Genomic DNA, 19459 nt, shown 5'->3' on the forward strand with positions numbered 1-19459 from the left:
ATGATGAATGCAATGCCATTCCTCTTCAATTTGTCATTCCCAGCATAGTAAACCATGTGGTTGTCAGATTCAAAATGGCCAATACCAGTACATTTCAGCTCACTAATGTCTAAGATTTTGATGTTTATACGTTCCATTTCATTTTTGACAACTTCCAATTTTTCCAGATTCCTCTTAGTAGGGGATGCAAAATATGCTTTATTCAGAACTAATTTCAACTCAAGTGTAATTTTTCTCTCATTTCCTAGCATATATATATCAAGCTAGAGCTTACTGTATGTGACATGGAATTTTAATGTGTCTTATCAAATTATTGCCTTTTAATAAATTCCTGCTGTTCTTCTACCCCCTGTTCAATAACCTTAGTTCCTAAACACAAAACAGAACAAAAGAAACCGGAACCTGAAAAAAAGGTGTTAAGCAAAGTGGCTACCATTGCAACTGATAAACAATTGGCCCTTCTAGATCAAACTTCCTATGTTTCATCTAACTACATGTGTTGTTGGTATTGTTGTAAAGTACCATCAAGTAGGTTCAGACTCATAGTGACCCTTTATAGAGCTTCCAAGGAGTGGCTGGTGAGTTTGGAAATACAGCCAGAACAATAACACTTCAGCTATGATATGTACCTGTATCCATCTTTCTTTCTCACATTTAATAGCAGTTTACAAACACATTAAAAACTTTTTTGACCTCCTTCCCATCAGGAGGTGTGGCCCATGTCCCTCCCCTTGAATGTGGGTGGGATGATGACAGCTCTTACTCACACATAAAGTATGGCAGAATTGATGTCATGTGACTTCCAAGTTGACTTATGAAAGACGAGGCAGCTTTGATCTTGTTAGTTGGAACTGTTGATCTTGGAACACTGAGGTACTGTGTAAGAATTCAAATGGCACTGAAACCAGTGTTATAGGAGTATACAAGCCACATAGGTAACCCACATGGAGGGGCTTGGTTCCATTTCTTGCTTATGCTAGTTTGAAATTTCCCTTAGTCCTGACAACTAATGAAACCAAAGCCCAAACTCATTGAGTTGATTTGATTTCAATTCACAGAGACACGATGGGACAGAACAGAACTGCCCCATAGGGTTTCCAAAGCTATATTCTTTAGGGAAGCAGACTGCCACATCCCTCTCCTTTGGAGTAAGCTGATGGGTTCGAACTGTTGACCTTTAGGGTAGCAGTGGAGCACTTAATCATTGTGCTAACAAGGATGCCTCCTTGACAAACATACTCTTTTGTAACTTCTCAGGTTTTTTGTTTGTTTTTTCGAATAACCAAAACTCCACTTCTTTTGAGTTGATTCCAACTCATAGCAACCCTATAAAGGGTTTCTAAGACAGTAAATCTTTACCGGAGCAGACAGCTTCATCTTTTTCCTGTGATGTGGCTGGTGGGTTTGCACTGCTGACCTTGTGGTTAGCAGTCAAGTGCTTATCCTTCAGCACCACCAGAACTCCTTGCTTTTTAGAATAAAATTTAGAAATATTAAAATGAATTTCTGCAATCAAAAAAATTAATCCTGAAGATCAAATTATTACCTATTACCTATTTCTGTGTAACTGGTCACCTAAACACTTAATGATACCAAACAAGTAATAGTTGGGATATACTTAAGCTAAAAAATTACTGGTTGTTTGCCTACAATTCAAATCTAATAGATTTGCCAACTGTATTTTATCTGACAACTGTAGGTTGTAAGCAACTTCTTTTCTTACAGTGTTCCTATATCAATGCCAAGAAAGGTATGTGATTGACTTTATTTGGATCAACCATTCAACCCTTGTCATGAAATGAAATGAAATGGATATAGCCCACGTTTCTGTCCAATGCAGCAGAATTTATTACCAGAAGACAGAAATCCATTGTGGGTTGACAAGGACACCAGTGACCGCAGTCTATTATCCATCTTTCAGTGCTTCACTCTTACCTTGATCATCAGAAGAATAAGAATAGGTGGAATCATGTGTACTTATTGGCTAAATCCTTCATAGTTCCAGGGATGAAAATTATTAATATTATTATTTGCTTTTGTAGTATTCCTTTTTAAGGATGTTGACATTTTAAAGGGACATTTTATCAGTTACCTACCAGATAATGAAGGAATAAGCTTTTGTAATTAGGAAGAACCTGGAGATCTACTTCTAAAAATAATTGGCCAGGGAAAATCTTATAAATCAAACAGCAGAATGTTGTTTGATACAGTGCCAGAAGGTGAGTTTCTCCTGTTGGAAGACATTGAGAATATGACTGGGAAAGAGTTGCATCTTCAAAGAAAAGCTGACCTTATGATCTCTGTGGTGCAAAGCTTTTGATGATGTGGCATGACTCAAAATGAGAAGAAGCAGCTGCAAGCATTTATTAATAGTTGGGATATTTTTAAGTATAATTCTAGGAAAATTGGAAGTTGTCAAAAATAAAATGGAACACTTAAAGATAGATATCCAAGCCTTTAATGAGCAGAAATGGACTGATATTAGTCATTTGGAATGGGATAATCATGTGGTATAGGATCCTTGGTGTGGTGCTGTGGGTTAATGCACTGGACTGAAAAGTCGATTTGAATCACAAAGTCAGCAGTTCAAACTCACCAGCCACTCATGGGAAACCCTGTACAGGGTCGCTATGAGTTGGAACCAACTTGACGGCACAAACAACGACAATAAGATGGTCAACTATGCTAGGAGACTCTTTGTGTGGCACTGTAGGATTAGCACTGGACTGTGGAACCACATGGTGAGCAGTTCCAACCCACCAGCTGCTCCTCGGAAACCCTATACAGGGTTGCAGTAAGTTGGAACTGACTTGATGGCATTGAAGAAAACTGTGCAAGGAATGACAAATTGAAAAGGAATGATGTAGCATTTATTGTCATAAAGAACATTTCAAGATCTATCTTGACATACAAAACTGAAAATAATAGGAAAATAGTCATATACCAAAAAGGAATACCAAGGAGTATGCCTATTGTTTAAATTTACACACCAACTCCTTAAGCCAAAGAAGAAATTAAAGAATTCTACTAACTATTGCATTCGGATATGAATCAAACATACAGTCAAGATACATCGACAAATACCAATAATTACCATTGCGATGATATGAGAAAGTTAGAAACAAAAAGGAAGGGTTAATAGTTGGGTAATAAGGCCTTGATGACAGAAACCACCACAGAGATTGCATGATAAAATTATGTAAGATGAATGACTTATTCATTGCAAATGTCATTTTTCTCACCAATGTAAATGGTGAGAGAGAAAGTGGATGGGCTGTCAGTTGGCCTTAAGCTTTTGTGGGAGGCTATTTGTACAGCAGCCTGGAGACACAGGATGTGGCTTAAAGTTGGTAGCAATGGTGGTATTGTTCTCCCTTGTTCCCTGCACTTACCTAGTAGCTGGTGGCATGGTCAGTCCCTATCTTCACCAGGCCACTGGCCAGTGGTACCCCTCCTGTACAGCCTCTGCTATGCCTTGGGTTGGCCTGGGCATAAGTGCATATCCTTAGGTCCATTGACCTGTTCTGAACTATGCTACACAGATAGCAAAGAGAGACCTGTGCCCACACTTCCAGTCTTTATCTTATCCACCAGGAGACAGGCAGTGGATACCTGAGAACACACCAACATGCAATCATCAATTAAATATAAATGCAACACCACCTATAGTTGGAGATAACAGATAATTTCAGCTTACACGAAGAAGCAAGACAGAGTGCCTTAAACAAGTGACTAAAATACAGTGCCATAAAATATATCAGAAAAGGCATAAGAACTACTTGATAAAGAATTTAAAAGAAAGATATTTAGGTACCTTCAACAGATTGAGTGAATGAGAAAACTGAAGATGAAATCAAGGAAAACACAAATAAAACTCTAGAAGAATTCAGGAATATACTACAAGAACAAAATGTGAAAAATTGGAAACCATACGAAAATAGCAATTAGAAAGCCAGAATATTAATACTAAAACGTCAGGAATAGATAATACATTGAAAAGGCAAAGAAGTAGAATTTAATCAATGAAATGCTGAATTAGAACTATCAGAGAAAGTAACAAAAACATCAGAAGAAAGCATAAGTTTTCTGCGATTGGTATTTGAGATTAGGAGAGATAGAAAAATAGGAAAATAACAACAGCAAAAAACACAGAGAAAACTGTAGAAGAGTTGCTAAAGGAAAAGTACCAAAAAGAAAAACCCAAGACATACAAAAATCAATCTTTTAAAAACCAATGACAAGGAAAGAATCCTGACAATAGCTTGGGAAAAAATAAAAATTACATACAAAGGAGAACAAATTCAGTTGATTTTTCAGCAGAAACCATGAAGGCAAGAAGACAATGTGATGATATATATAAAATGAAAGAAAATATTGCCAACCAAGTTTTGCCAAGCAAAACTATCCATCAAGTATGATGGAGAATTTAGGAAATTTCTAGATAAACAGAAATTAAAAGAGTTTGTGAAAACCAGACTAACTGTTGTGCATTGAATTGTCCCCCTTCTCACCCCAAATACGTGTCAGGTTGACTGGGCCATAAGTCTAAGTGGCTTGACAGTTATATGATGGTCCCTCATAATGTGATAAACCAGTAAGAAGATTGAAGGAAGGATCATCTCCCTTAATCCTGTTATGACCATGATCCATGTAAGGGAGATTCTCAGGGGTTTGGCGTATCATCTTAGAAGAGATAAAAGGATACAGAAGTGAGCAGAGAAGGGGTACCTTCTACCAACAAGAAAGATGAACTGGGAGTGGAGTATGTCCTTTGGACCTGCATCCCTGTACTCCTAGATGCAGGGACAGGTCAATGCCAAGACACATGGAGATCTCCAAGGAATGCTGGACCTGTAGATGCTAGAAAGAGACAACAACTTTTCTTCAGAATCAGCACTCTGAATTCAGACTTCTAACCTCCTAAACTGTGATAGAATAAACTTCTGTTTGCTAAAATTATCCATTTGTGGTATTTCTGCTATTGCAGCACTAGATGACTAAGATACCTACCTTACAAAAATTACTAAAGGAAGTTCTTAGAACAGAGAACCAACAACAATAGATAACAACCTGTGATTAACATGCATGACAATATCACCCAGAACTCAATCCAGATATTGTTGTTGTTAGGTGCCATCGAGTCAGTACCGACTCACAGAGACCCTATGCACAATAGAACAAAACACTGCCCAATCCTGGGCCAACTTCACTATCGTTGCCATGCTTTAACCCAATGATGCTGCCACTTTTCCAATCCATCTCACTGGGAGCCTTTCTCTTTTTCTCTGACCCTCAACCTTACCAAGAATGATATCCTTCTCCAGTGACTGGTCCCTCCTGACAAAATGTCTGAAGTACGAGAGACAGAGTTTGGCCATCCTGGCCTCCAAGGAGCACTCTGGCTGCATTTCTTCCAACACAGATCTGTTTTCTCTTTTGGCAGCCCATGGTACTTTCAACATTCTTCTCCAACACCATAACTCAAAAGCATCAATTCTTCCACATACAGAAGTATTCAAAATAAAACAAACTGGCAAGATTGAAAACAGAGAAGAAGGGATACCCATGTACAACAAAACAAAAAACATAAAGCAAAACGAGGGAATACTGTAGCTATAGAACTTCCAAATGAAGAGGAAATCAAACAGAGTTCAAGAAAAAATTAAATAAGTAAGATAGACATAATTGTCATCTTAAAATTAGATCAAGTCTTGCTCCTAGCCCTATCCCAGTCTCTACACCTAATGCTAAATCTAGTACTATCCATAACCCTAACACAAAACAAAGTCCTAGGCCCAACCTAGACTGAGCCATAGTCCTAACCCTAACTCCTACTTGCCCTTAAAAAAGGTTCCCCCATACATATGATCTTGAGTATATCCCACCTGAATGTAGAGGCCATCTTAAGAATAGATTTGGTGCATTGAACACTAATGACTAAGACCAGAGGAGTTGTGGAATGACATCAAGAATATAATTAATGAGAAAAGCAAAAGGTCATTAAAAAGATAGGAATGAAATAAAAGACCTAATAGTGTCAGAGGAGACTCTGAAACCTGCTCTTAAACGTAGGTAAGCTAATGCTACTACAAGAACTGATGAAGTAAAAGAGCTGAATAAAGGTCAGTTCAAGAAGAAAAAGTAAAGTTCTATAATGAAATGACAAAGACCTGAAGTTAGAAAACCAAAGGGAAAGAATACATTCAGCATTTCTTAAGTTGAAAGGAACTGTAGAAAAAATTCAAACCTCCAGTTGCAGTACTGACTAATTCTATGGACAAAATATTGAACTACTCAAGAAGTATCAAAAGAAGATGGGTGGAATTACAGTCACTGTACTAAAAATAATTGTTTGACATTCATCCAGTTTAGTATACGATCAAGAACTGACTGTATTGAAAGAAGAAGTTCAAGTTGCACTGAAGGTATTGGTGAAAACCAAGACTCCAGAAATTGATGAAATACCAACTGAGATGTTTCAACAAACATGCAAAGCTGGAAGAGCTCACTTGTCTATTTCAAGAAATCTGGAAGACAGTCATCTATCCAACCCACTAGAAGAGATCTATGTAAGTGTCCATTCCAAAGAAAGATGATCCAACAGAATGAAAAAAATTATTGAACAATATCATTAAGATCACATGCAAATAAGATAAACAATAACAACAAAAACAGTTGTAGCAGTACATGAATGGGAAACCACCAGAAATTCAAGTCAGACTTAGAAGAGGACATGGAATGAGACATATCACTGCTGATAACAAGTGGATCTTGGCTGATATCAGAGAATACCAGAAAGATGGTGACTTTTGTTTTATTGACTAAGTAATGACATTCAACTGGGTATATCATAACAACTTATGGAGAATATTGTGAATAATGAGAGTTTCAGAACATTTAACTGCTTGTATGGAACCTGTGCATAGACCAGGACTTGAAACACTTACTGATGACGAACATCAACCTAAAGAAAACAAAAATCTTCATAACTGGATCAATGAACAACTCTTCATTATAAATGGAGAAAAGATTGAAGTAGTCAAGGATTTCATTTTACTTAGATCCACAATCATTGTCTATGGAAGCAGTATTCAAGAAACCAAACAACATATTTCATTGTGCACAGCTACTGTGAAGAACCTCTAAAGTTTTAAAAAGCAGAGATGTCACTTTGAGGAGTAAGGTGCACCTGACCCAAACCATGCTGTTTCAATCACCTAGGAAAATGAGTTCACAAAGTGTTTTTTTTTTTTTTTTGTAGTCGCTTTTTCTTTGGAATCATCCCTTGAAGCTGAAAATGTGTTATTCTGTTTTGAAAGGTGATTTCTTTGGATGAATATGTCTACATGTTTCCTTAAGGTCTTACAATGTTGTAATCAATTCTTGCATTGTAAGGATGAAGATAATTACAATGAGGTTCAAGAGTTTACTTAGAAATCACACTTAAAATAGATAGTGCTTAAAATATTTGAGATGAACAGAAGGCAGTTAGAATAAACTCTCACTAATTAGTGCAAATTGAGAGAAAACCAGTTAAAATTTATGAAAAAATCAGAAGAATCAGATGCTGTTTTCATTCATATTTGAAGGGGGAACCCCGTTCTTTTAACTTTCACATAATTGCTTTCTATTTTTGCTATGCAAAATAGCATGGAGAATACATGTGCTCAAAACTTTCCTTAACTTCCTCTAACTACTATTGACAACAATCAGAGTTGCTATAGCAGAAATCCACTATGCTTCTGTCAATTTGTCATACTGGTAACTGTCATGCTGCTATGAAACTGGAAGTGACGCCACTGGTTTTCAGTGGAGTATCCAGACTAATACACACTAGGAAGAAAGACCTCACAATCTACTTGCAAAATTAGCCAATGAAAACACTATGGGTCACAATAGAATGCTGTTATACTTGCTTGCTTTGGACACAGCCTTAGGGAGATCAATCACTGAAAGAGGAATCATGATTGGTGCCATAGAGGGCCAGTGAAGGTGAGGCCGGGCCATGGTGAGATGGATTAGCACAATGGCTACAGTCATGGACTCAAACATACTGCTATTGTGAGGATGACACAGGACCAAGCAACATTTCAATCTGTTGTGCATGGGGTCATGAGTCAAAGTCCATTTGATGACAGTTAACAACAGTGGCAGAAATGAATCACAGACCATCTCTAAGTCCTTTCATTTAGAAAGTATTCAACTTTACCAGCCTCTCCTAACTGTCCATTGAAGATCAATTGTTCCACTTGCTTTGAGAAGCAATTTTCGTCATTGCTTTCTAAGTTTTCAATACACAATACAATAGACATACACACACATCTCTTCTCTTTCCCTCTCTGTCTTTCTCTCTGTCACACACAAATCAGACATCATACCCATCTCTGAGACTATTAATGTTCCCTCTTAAGTTTGAGAGTTTGAACATGCAGGCTGGACCATGCATCTCCCTTTCAGGAAAAATATAGAAAAAGAATGAAAGACGACTCAGTATAAATTGTCTGGAAAGATTCTCTGTTGAGTCCATTTTGTTTGTGAGGATTGATACCTAGGATATTAGGAGAGGCCAGCTCCAGGAAGGTACATAATAAACCCATTTCTTCCAGGGAACAGCTACCATGAACCAGGTGAAGGCATATTAGATTTATTGAAAACCAACTTCAGTATTCAGGAATCTCAAAGAACTTGGCTATGAACCCATCACCTCAAATGAAGGAACAAAAGCGGGAGTCAGAAGGCTGAATGAAAAAGTGGTTTTAGAAAGGCTTGCTGTGGTTATGACCCAGTACAGGAAAAAATTAGGGTATTCTGGGAGAGCATGAAGAGAAGTGGAGGCTTCCCCAGCCCCAGTGCTTTTTATTTTTGGTAGTTGTAGCCTCTTGATGCTATGAACTAGCTATAAAACACTCAGGGCCTTAAGGCCTGACCAAAAATATTTGGAAATTACTTGTAAGAATATCTTAATTTAATAACAAGATAGAAATGTCTTTTGTATCTTTCACAATTTGGTTTAAATGGATCCAGAGAGCACCACAAATATTTACATGGTAATTATTCCATGATACCTTTCTGAGTAAATGTTTTCTTTTTCTAGACTCTGTCGTATTTCCCTAATAAACCACACATGAATTTATTGTGGGTCTGTAATGAGGTTAAGGAGTCCTGGTGTGGCACTGTGGGTTAATGCGCCAGACTGAAAAGCCATTTGAACTGCAAGGTTGGAGGTTCAAGCTCACCAGCTGCTCCTCGGAAACCCTATACAGGGTTGCTATGGGTCGGAACCGACTCGACAGCACTTAACAACAACAACAACAATGAGGTTAAAGGTTAATTATCAGTAAACTAGATTTATTTGCTATAGGTTTGGCCAGAGATATTTAAATATTTTCTGAACCAGAATAGGACCTGCTTTGCTTTATAGCTTGCTTTGTCTTTTGTTGTTGCATCTACATTTTTTGAGGAACAAACTTTTTAGTTTTTGTCAAGCAATTGCTGATAAAAGTATCCTTCAAAAAAGGAACCAGAGTGAATGCCTACAGGTCCCTAGTCAAAATGAAAGAAATAGTCTGGTGCTGTAAAATACTGATGAAATACATTCTTTACCCAGAAATAATAATAATAATAATAATAATAATAATAATAATAATAATAATAATAAAAAGTTCTATAAAATTTTAAATCCACCTGTAGCAAAAAAAAAAAAAAACTATAGCAAAATCAATAATGGGACAATATACAAAGAGGTTCAAATAATAAGGACACTCTTTGCTAGTATTCTGATACTTCTAAGGTTTACATGTGGTCTCCAGGAGAGAGGGGTGGGGTGACATTAGAGTCTTATATTTTTAGTCTGATGATGATGCCAGGAGAAATCATGTGGAGTTAACATACTTCAGAACAAATATCATGATGTGTGATCTGAAGAAGAAGATGACAGGAATTAGGAAAGGAAAGAAACAAATATGAGCAAACTACATTCTTTTGTGAATGATCTGCTTGTTTATGCCCATCTATTTCTATGAGTATTGCATTAGGCAAATCTGCTGTAAAAATCTCTTTAAAATGTGAAGAGTGCAGATAACAGTTTGAGGACTAAGGTGTGCCTGACCCAACCAGGGTATTTTCAGTTGACTCATATACATCTGAAAGCTGGGCAATGAATAAGGAAGACCGAAGAAGAATCAATGCATTTGAATTATGGTGTTAGAGAAGAATATCAAAAGTACCATGGATTGCCAGAAGCGAGGATGCTGAGACTTCATCTCTTATTCTTTGGACATGTTGTCAAGAATGGTCCAGTCCCTGGAGAAAGACATCATGTGGGGAAAATTGGAGAGTCAGCAAAAAAGAGGAAGCCCCAACAAGTTGGATTTTGGGGCCAGCAACAATGGACTCAAATGCACCAACAATTGAGAGGATGGCACAGGATCAAGCAGCATTTTGTTTTGTTGTGTATAGGATCATTATAAGTTGGGACCAACTCTACAGCACCTAACAGCAGCAACAACAACATTATTATGAGTCCTTCCAGAACCTTAGAAGGGATGACTAACACACTCTGGCTATATTGATTAGTTTATGTATTGGTTGCTTCATTTCTAGAGTTGAACCAAATATAATGACATATTGGAACCAAATAGAATGACAATGACAGAGATAATTGTTACCAGAAGATAGGTGAATGGATGTTGACTGACACATTATCAGAGATATGCTATAGGGTCTTCACAAATTATTGTTGTTTTTGTGTGCTGTCGAGTTGGTTCAGACTCACAGCGACCCTGTATAGGGTTTCAGAGTAGTGGCTGGTGGGTTTGAACAGCCAACCTTTCGGTTAGCAATCCAGTGCTTATCCTACAGCATAGCAACTTATAATTCTAGGATTGGAAAGAAGTCCACACTATTTGGGAGTGAATGGTGAAGAATGATCATAGAGTTATGATTATTCTCTAACTTATTTTGACCAAGTTACATATTCTCTGTTTGGCTTAGTTTTCTGAGTTGAAACCAGCTTGATAACACTTAACAGCAGCATGCAACATGCCATCTTGATTGGTTATGATATACTGAGAGGTAATGGCTAGAAAAAATGTGAGAAAAATGCTTGGTTCCTTACTTCACTGTTCAGTATCTTCAGGGTTGAGACTTTATTTATTTATTTATTTAAGTAGTCAGTCCTGATGTAGCACTGTGGGCTAAGGTGTCAGACTGCAAATTCATTTGAACTGCAAGGTCGGTGGTTCAAGCTCACCAGCTACCCCTTGGAAACTCTATACAGGGCCACTGTATGGATCAGAATCAACTCGACGACACTTAACAACATTGTATTATATTTTTGTAATACTTCATTGATGACAAAGACTTCTTTTAGGTGTGATTTCATCTATTGCTTAGATCATTGAGAAAGTATAAAATCATTGCTCATGTATAGGATGTGGGCCCCATAGATTCACAACACTAGACAGATCAGCCAGAAGTTTCCATGGCAGGTTCTAATGCAGATTGGTTGATTCCCAGGTTGGCAACCTTTTAGATTCCTTCAGTGAAATACATTTACATTTCTATTTGCCCCAATAATTATTGAAATTTGAAGAGCTAACAAAGTCCCTTTGATACATTGTCCTAAGTGGCATGCATTGTAAAACCAAGTTTTCTCTGTTGTAAAAAGGCAGAAAATTAACATTTTGACTGCCTAGATTCTCTCAGAACATTTTCACATGATATATTCATATCCTTTTTCATCTGCCTAAATATTATAATAATTTCTTTTACTAGCTCATGAAGATGCTGAGAAGGTGAAGTGTAAAAAGGACTTTTCAAGTACTTTGACCTACTTGGAGGCAGGCCCTTGGTTTAAGCTGGGTGGTTTCAACTCTACAACCTGTGGTTATTGTGTAGTGTTGCTATGGGCCTTCCCAGATTGGAATCATTTATCTATTTATACCTCCCTTCAGGGATTGAAAATTGCAGTTACCAGGTCACCACTGGCTTCTAAATATTCAGTTTAGACTATAAATAGAATAGAAAACTGCCTGCAGCTCATTCTATTCACTGCTATATTCTGATAATACAAAAAAGACTCCAAGGGCCCTTGTTTGGCCTTTATAATATGGCATATGTCAGACACTCCTTTGGGGGATTAAATATACAGAACACATGTGGAAGACAGGGCTCTATCCCTAATTCTGTACCTGCACCAATTTCTATTAGATGCTGGTGAGCTCTAATTGTGTGGTTCAGATGTTGTTACTCTGTTATCACTCCAACTGTGTGGCTCAGATAACTACACTCTGAGGGTATGTTTACCATCTTGTGCAGTCATAATGTTCTCTGTTCAATAGAGTTGAAAAGAGGAGATATTCACTTTGCTGAATGGGTATTAAGTATATTTGCCCGTGCTACAAAAATAGGAAGATTTAGCCATTAGATGAAGCCTGATAAAGTCTGAAGAGTTAGACCTTTTCTGTTGCCTTAGTCAAGAAGGTGAGTTGCTCAGAAACTCCGTGTACCCTCCTCTCATCTGCTCCCACACCACATATTACAGGTGATGTGGGTTGGGAATGATATGCATAAATCAATAAAACCACAAAATGAATATTGAATTTAATTGCTGTTTAGAAAGGCTGACTCATTTTTCATTCCTCATTCTGCTTGCTACTATTCTGATGGCCGCAGGCAATAAGATAGGCTCTTCTAGTTTTGGGGAAATTCAGTCTTCTTCAGCTTTCTGACTAGATTCAGAAGTATAACATGTTTGTGCTTTAAACTCCAGAGACTCCAGACATTCAATAAACATTTACTTAGCACCTTCTTAGTTGAGTCAGAAACTAAGTTGAGTCAGTACTTCAGACAGGAGGCAATGCATTTAATCTGTAACATGGAAGGCAGACACATTCATTATAATATAGTTGTATGTGGGATGACGGGATATCCCATCTACCCCGGACAAGGTAACTTATGATAACACTCTATTTTATTCTTAAAGGAACCCTAATGGTACAAGTGATTCAACACTTAGCCACTAAACATAAGGTTAGTGGTTTGAATACACCAGTCACTCCACAGTAGAACAACATGACTATCTGTTTCCATAAAGATTTACAGCCTTGGAAACCTTATGGGGCAGTTCTACTCTAATTTGTAGGGTCATATGAGTCAGAATTATGGTAACTGGATGGGTTTTATTCTTAAGAAGGTCTACGGATAATGGTGAATTTTCAGAAGATTCTGAAAGTTCCATTTCTTCCGGATAGTTCTCTCAAACCCTTAAAAATGAGATAAGCCACCTTCTACATACACCAATGAGGCTTTTGCTATTCCACTGTCATTGTTAAGTACTGTTGAGTCGATTCTGACTCATAGCAACCTGGTAGTGTAGTGGTTACAAGTTGGGCTGCTAACCTCAAGGTCAGCAGTTCAAAACTACCAGGTTTTCCAGGGGCTTTCTGCTTCCATAAAGATTTATAGCCTCGGAAACCCTATGCAGGGTTGCTATGAGTCAGAACTGACTGGACTTCTCAACTCCTTGGCATACCACCACCACTGAAGGGTTCCTGAGTGGCAGATGATAAGTTTGAAACACTGACCTTGTCATTCAAATCAACCTTTCAGCTCAGTGTTTATCCTATAGTGCCACACCAAGACTCTCATACCCTGTTAACTCTTCAAGAACAAGGTCTACATCCCCAGTAATCAATTTATTTTCAATATCTGAAATAGGTCTGACAAATAGAAGATGCTCAAAAATTTAACATGATTATTAAACTCATAGCATAGACCCATGATCCAGAAGGGAATGTGTGTCAGAGAAAGCAATACAGAGTAAAAAACACCTGATCAGAATCTTGAAGGATGAGCAGAAGTTAATCATAAAAAGGACACAGGGTAGGGTATGTTTGACAACACAGCTACAGCAGGAAGGTATAAGAACTCTCTGTAGTCATTCAGTTGATATGGCAGAATTCCAATATATAAGGGGCCTGACCACAAAGGAGATTGGGAGATGGTAAGCACAGGATAAGTGAAGGGAAGGTTTTCCTGCAATACTAAATTGTATGGATTTTTGTGAAGTAATAACAAAAATGGAAGTTATCGAGCACCTAATTATATGCCAAAGAGTCCTAGTAGCATTGTGGGTTATGAATTGGGCTGCTAACAGCAAGGTCAGCAATTCGAATCTACCAGTCACTCTGTGGAAGACAGATGAGGGTTTCTGCTCCCCCCAAAATTTATAGCCTCAGAAATCCTAGACAGGATCGCTATGAGTTTGGAACCAACTCCATGGCACTTAACCACACCGACCACCAATTATATGCCAGACACTGGGCTAAATCCTTGCATACTTTACCTCAATTTGTTCTCAAATCTTCCCTATGAATTAGATACAGTTGTTATCCGGATTTAATAGATGAAAAGCACTAAGTTTAAAGAGACTCAGATCACATAGTTCAGTGGGGATTTGAACCAACAGAGTTTGAGGCTAGAACTTAGCATATTCTCTTTCTCATTCTCTCTTCATTGCTTTCCCATTTTCCCTCATACATGTGAATTAACACTCAGCATCCACTGCCAAATAAAACCAGAAAATGAAATGATAAGATTTCTATTTTGAAAGTCAACTTTGACAGAAGAGTCCCTGGTGGTGCAAAGGCTAATGTATTCAGCTGGTAACCAAATGTTGAAGGTTCAAGTCTATCCAGAGATGCCTACCCAGAAGAAAGACCTGGTGATATGCTTCCAAAAGCTCAGCCACTGAAAATCTATAGAGCATTGAAAACCTATGGAGTTCTACTCTGACACATATGGGGTTGCCATGAATGGGAATCAGAATAATGTCAACTGTTAATTTATTTACTTATATTTCACAGAAATTTGTGAGTGGAAGTTTGATAAAGATGATACCAGAGGAGGGATACCAGCTATAGGAGGCTATTTCTAGTTCCAGGTAGGAAGGATGAAAAGTTGATACAAGGCAGAGGCAGTGAGAAGACTCAAGAGGAAATAGATCCAAGAGATTCAGAGAACACTGAATCAATAGAATTTGAAAGGGATGTTGAAAAGTTTGATTTCACTTTCAAGCTTTCTGTCTCTGGAAATCATATGAGTGGTGATGTGATTCCCTGAAAATGAGAATCAGGTGCATAACTGGTTAGAAGGGAGGATGAGAAATTCAGTCTGAGGCATATCTTGTTTGGGTTGTCTGTGTAAAATCCAAATGAATTTATTCAGTAGGGAGTAGATGATGTATGCCAGAAACTTACAAGGAAAATTTGGTACAATGGTATATGTGGCAGTGGTCTGAATTTAATCAGAGGCAATGGCATAAGAGAAAGAAAGAGTAATAGACAAAGGGTGGTGCAAGAAAATACTACGAGACTCATGACGAGGCTTAGAAGGAAGAGTAGAGGGGCAGGAGGAAATCAGGACAGAATCCTGCCAAAAGCCAAGAGAGGGGGAAAATCAGGAAGAGATAATGAATGGAGACAAAAGAAGCAAAGAAACCAAGTAACACAATCTAATTTCTACAAATGGAAAAACAAGCAAACAACCCTCCCCACCCCCCACAAAAAAATATATCTGGCACTTAAAAAATCGAGTATCCAGGTGATATAAACAGTTGAAGTGCTTTACTGCTCTCTGACAGACTGGCAGTTCAAGTCCACCAAGAGGTAGCTCAGAAGAAAACCTGGTGATCTACTTCCTAAAAAATGTTGTTGTTGTTAAGTGCTGTTGAGTCAGTTCTGACTCATTGTGACCCTGTGTACAGTTTCCAAGGAGCAGCTAGTGAGTTTGAACCACCTACCATGTGGTTCAAACTGACCTTGTTGTCTAGTGCTTTATCCCACAGTGCCACATCAGGACTTCTAAAAATTAGCCATTGTAAACCCTGTGGAGAACAGTTCTACTCTGATAAACATGGAGTTGCTATGAGTCAGATTTCACTCAATATAAATGGTATACTGGTATATGCTTATAAAAGCAGACTAATGTTTGTCTTACCACACAAACAGTGGTCTACATGAATATGTAAAAGGGGCTTCCAAAAGTTTGGGGGAAAATGGAATTGAAAGATAATGGAATTTTCTCTGAACTTTTAGAAGCCCCCTCATATTTGAAATTATTCTAATCTAAATTGTTACTTAAAGCTATTAGAACATTAGTTGTGTTTAAAGTTATTCATAAAAAGTCTAGTGCTGTCTGACTATTAACGTGTACCTTTATTTAAACCTAGCATTCCTGCTGATTCGAAGTTTTTCTTTTGGCCAAAATTTCTGCAGATGTCATCCAAACCAGATGTCACTTTTGAATCTACTGAGTGAGATTCTGAATATTATCAGGAATGTAACTTTGCAGTGCTGTGCACGGGGATTTTATAAGCAAGTAGTGTTTATCTGGATTTCATAAGCCCCATTTATCCGTAACAAATGCAGTGTTGGCATTTTCATGGAATGGGTCACTAGACCTAGATGAAGAAAAATGGAAGTTATTGTGCCCTACTGTACCAGCTCTTTCTCTAGGACAGCAGTTTTGTCCTTGTCCTTGATAGATATTTAAAGCACTCAAGTCTAGAGAATTTTCTGTTCAGTCTGGATATATTCCCTTGGCAGCACATGGACAATTTGAAAAAATATCGTAAAGGTTAATAGTTTCTTAACTTCCTTTTAGAAAGATAACAAAATCCAAATCCTTTCAGGCAAGGAAATTCACTAATATAACTATAACCACTATAGTGATATTTTAAGATTATTGTCTCGTTGATAATTTGTCTTCCTCTAAAAGGTGTCTTTTGTTTATATTAATACACATCTCCTTCCAAATGAAGGACCTCTGGTAGCGTAGTGGGTTGAAGTTGGGCTACAAATCATAAGATCAGCAATTCGACTCCACCAGGTACTCTGCAGGAGAAAGATGATGCTTTCTGCTCAGGTAAAGAATTACAGCCTCAGAAACCCTATACAGGGTTGCTCTGAGTCAGAACTGACTTCATGGTACACAGCCAGTCAGTCTTCCAAATGTATTTGAAGTATTTAAAAATAAAGGTACAAATACAGTTAATATAGAAATATAAGAAAATCTGTATAAAATTTAAAAAAGGAAATATAAAAAGAGAATTAAAATTCTGCAATGAAAAACTCATTGCTGTTGAGCCAATTCTGACTCTATAGGACAAGGTGGAACTGCCCCACAGAATTTGAACCTCTGGCCTTTCAGTTAGCATCCAGACACTAACCATGGCATCACTAGGGTTTCTTAAATATTCCATAAACCCAATCTAATATACCGATGTGTTTGAACATTACATGTAGCTTTTAGATTTCCAATAGATGATGTAAACTTCCTTTTAAGGATCTGACAGTGTTATTAATCAACATTGTTTCATGTTTTAAGCAGTCCTATAAAGTTGATAAAGACTACATTCCTTCGGAATAAATTGCAGTTCAATGTAAAGGAAATGTCATTTTCTTTCTTTCTTTCTTTCTTTCTTTCTTTCTTTCTTTCTTTCTTTCTTTCTTTCTTTCTTTCTTTCTTTCTTTCTTTTTTTTTTAATGTTTTACTGTGAATTATATGCTAGTTTACATGGGAGAACTTTAGTTTTACATTCATTCCATCTTATATCATTTCACTGCCATGGTTCTAATCCCCTCCATGCATCATCAACCACCAAAAGGGTATATCCCAGAAACCCACCACCTACACTTTCCCCTCTACCCCCAGTTTTCAAGCACAGTCCCTTTCCCTCTCTGGGTCCAAGGTCCCCAGTCGCTTCATCACTCCACGTCATCATCTCTATCTCTATCTCAGGCATCTCTGTTTCTCTGGGTAAGGTCCCGCTCTTGGCTCTTCTCCATTCATGGTCCCAGAGGCCTCCACTTCTATCCTGGAGAATCAATCACTCCCTTACTTGTTCTGCCATGCTCCCTAGCACCAGGTTCCCTCTTGAAAGCTTGTAAGCCAGTCACTTCTTGCCTTTGTAGTCCCTCCCTCCCCATTTGAGTATCCAATGTCCAAGCTGCCCTTCTCCATCCACTCTGTGTGTATGGGTATGTGTGAATGTTTCTTGCTGTGAGGATTTCTTCCCTCATTTGAGTCGCTGCTCCATAGGTATAGGTCAAGTTCATCAGACCGTATCAGCTCACTCTTTTTTTTTTCCCCCCTCTTCTTTCCTCTCCTGGTTGAGCTCCGATCATCCAGTCATCCGGTCCAGGTCAAGTGGGTATCATCTGCAAGTGTGGGCGCTCCTGTGTATATGTCCTCTCTTCCCATCAGCTGGTAGCTTCACTCTCCTCTCAAGTCCTCTGTGGCCACGCCACTGACTCTGGGCCCAAGAGTCCCCAGGCCTCGTCACACTGCTTGCCAATCTGCTCCCATGAGCATTGATTGTGGATCCAAGTAAAATGACATCTTTGAAGTATTCAGTCTTCTTTCTCTATTGATCATGATACTATTTATGGGTCTGTTTGTGAAGATATTCTTTACATTGAAGTAGAGCAGATGGGGTGATAAATAGTCTGAGAAGGAAGCATATGCAGGTTTGTCTAAGCCAGGAAGAGAAAGCTTGTTGATAGAATAAAAATTCAAAATCCACTGACTCGCCCATGTAATCTCTGCTTGCATTTCTCCTTCTATCATTTGAACAAGACATTGGTGTTACCATGGGAACCCTGGTTGGCTTGTTCAAGTACTTATACTTTATACCTGGAGCCACTGAAATGAAAGTCTGTGCTAGGTACATGCTTTGAAATGGGCTTTGATGGATTGACAATGCACACTCAAAATCAAAACTGCAACCAGATAGTATCTTCATGTAACAAAGCTTGCCAAAGTTCCAGAAACAGGAGAGTTTGGGCATATTCTACTATGGAAACAGGAAGTATATTTCTCACAAACTGATCCTCAAATCTTACCTAACCTAGTGCATTTTGGTTGATTCTATAATATTTTATCAGTTGAATAAAGCTTATAAATGTTTGGTCATTTGTCGTATCAGTCACTGTAAAGAACATAGTCTCCATGCTGGCATGACAAAAGAAAATAGCATCCAAGTTTTTTTCTGTAGGTTAACCATGATGTCTTGAGCTGTAGACATTTGATGTTATCAATATTGCTGAGACAGAATGACATATGTGAAGAGGCCATATGGGATTTTGCATTCAATTGAGTATAGCACTTATTAAATGAAAAGCAGCAAAAATTAGCAGGGGAAAATTATTTCTAAGCTGGTAAATAACTATAGGTAAGTAACACAGTGTAAAAAATCACTTACAAAATGCCTTAACTGCTGAGTACAATGCAGTGATTCAAGCCTTATTAATGTGATTTGGTTTTAACCACTATATTTTAATAATAATTTAAAGCAATATTTATACATCTTGTTTCCTCATAAATGTAATTTAAAATAATCTTTCCTTAATTTATGATAATTATGACTCTGAACGATGAACACTGGACTGTGAATCAT

The 19459-nt window shown here is 37.8% G+C and overlaps 1 protein-coding gene across 2 annotated transcripts in view; it reads right to left on the reverse strand.

The window, feature by feature from the left end:
• Window positions 1-19459, reverse strand: part of GALNTL6 (UDP-N-acetyl-alpha-D-galactosamine:polypeptide N-acetylgalactosaminyltransferase-like 6) — a 2035427-nt gene that overhangs the window by 259681 nt on the left and 1756287 nt on the right. The window lies entirely within an intron of this gene.

Source organism: Chrysochloris asiatica, unplaced genomic scaffold (genome assembly GCF_000296735.1).
Source record: "Chrysochloris asiatica unplaced genomic scaffold, ChrAsi1.0 scaffold00066, whole genome shotgun sequence".
Classification (NCBI taxonomy): Eukaryota; Metazoa; Chordata; class Mammalia; order Afrosoricida; family Chrysochloridae; genus Chrysochloris; species Chrysochloris asiatica.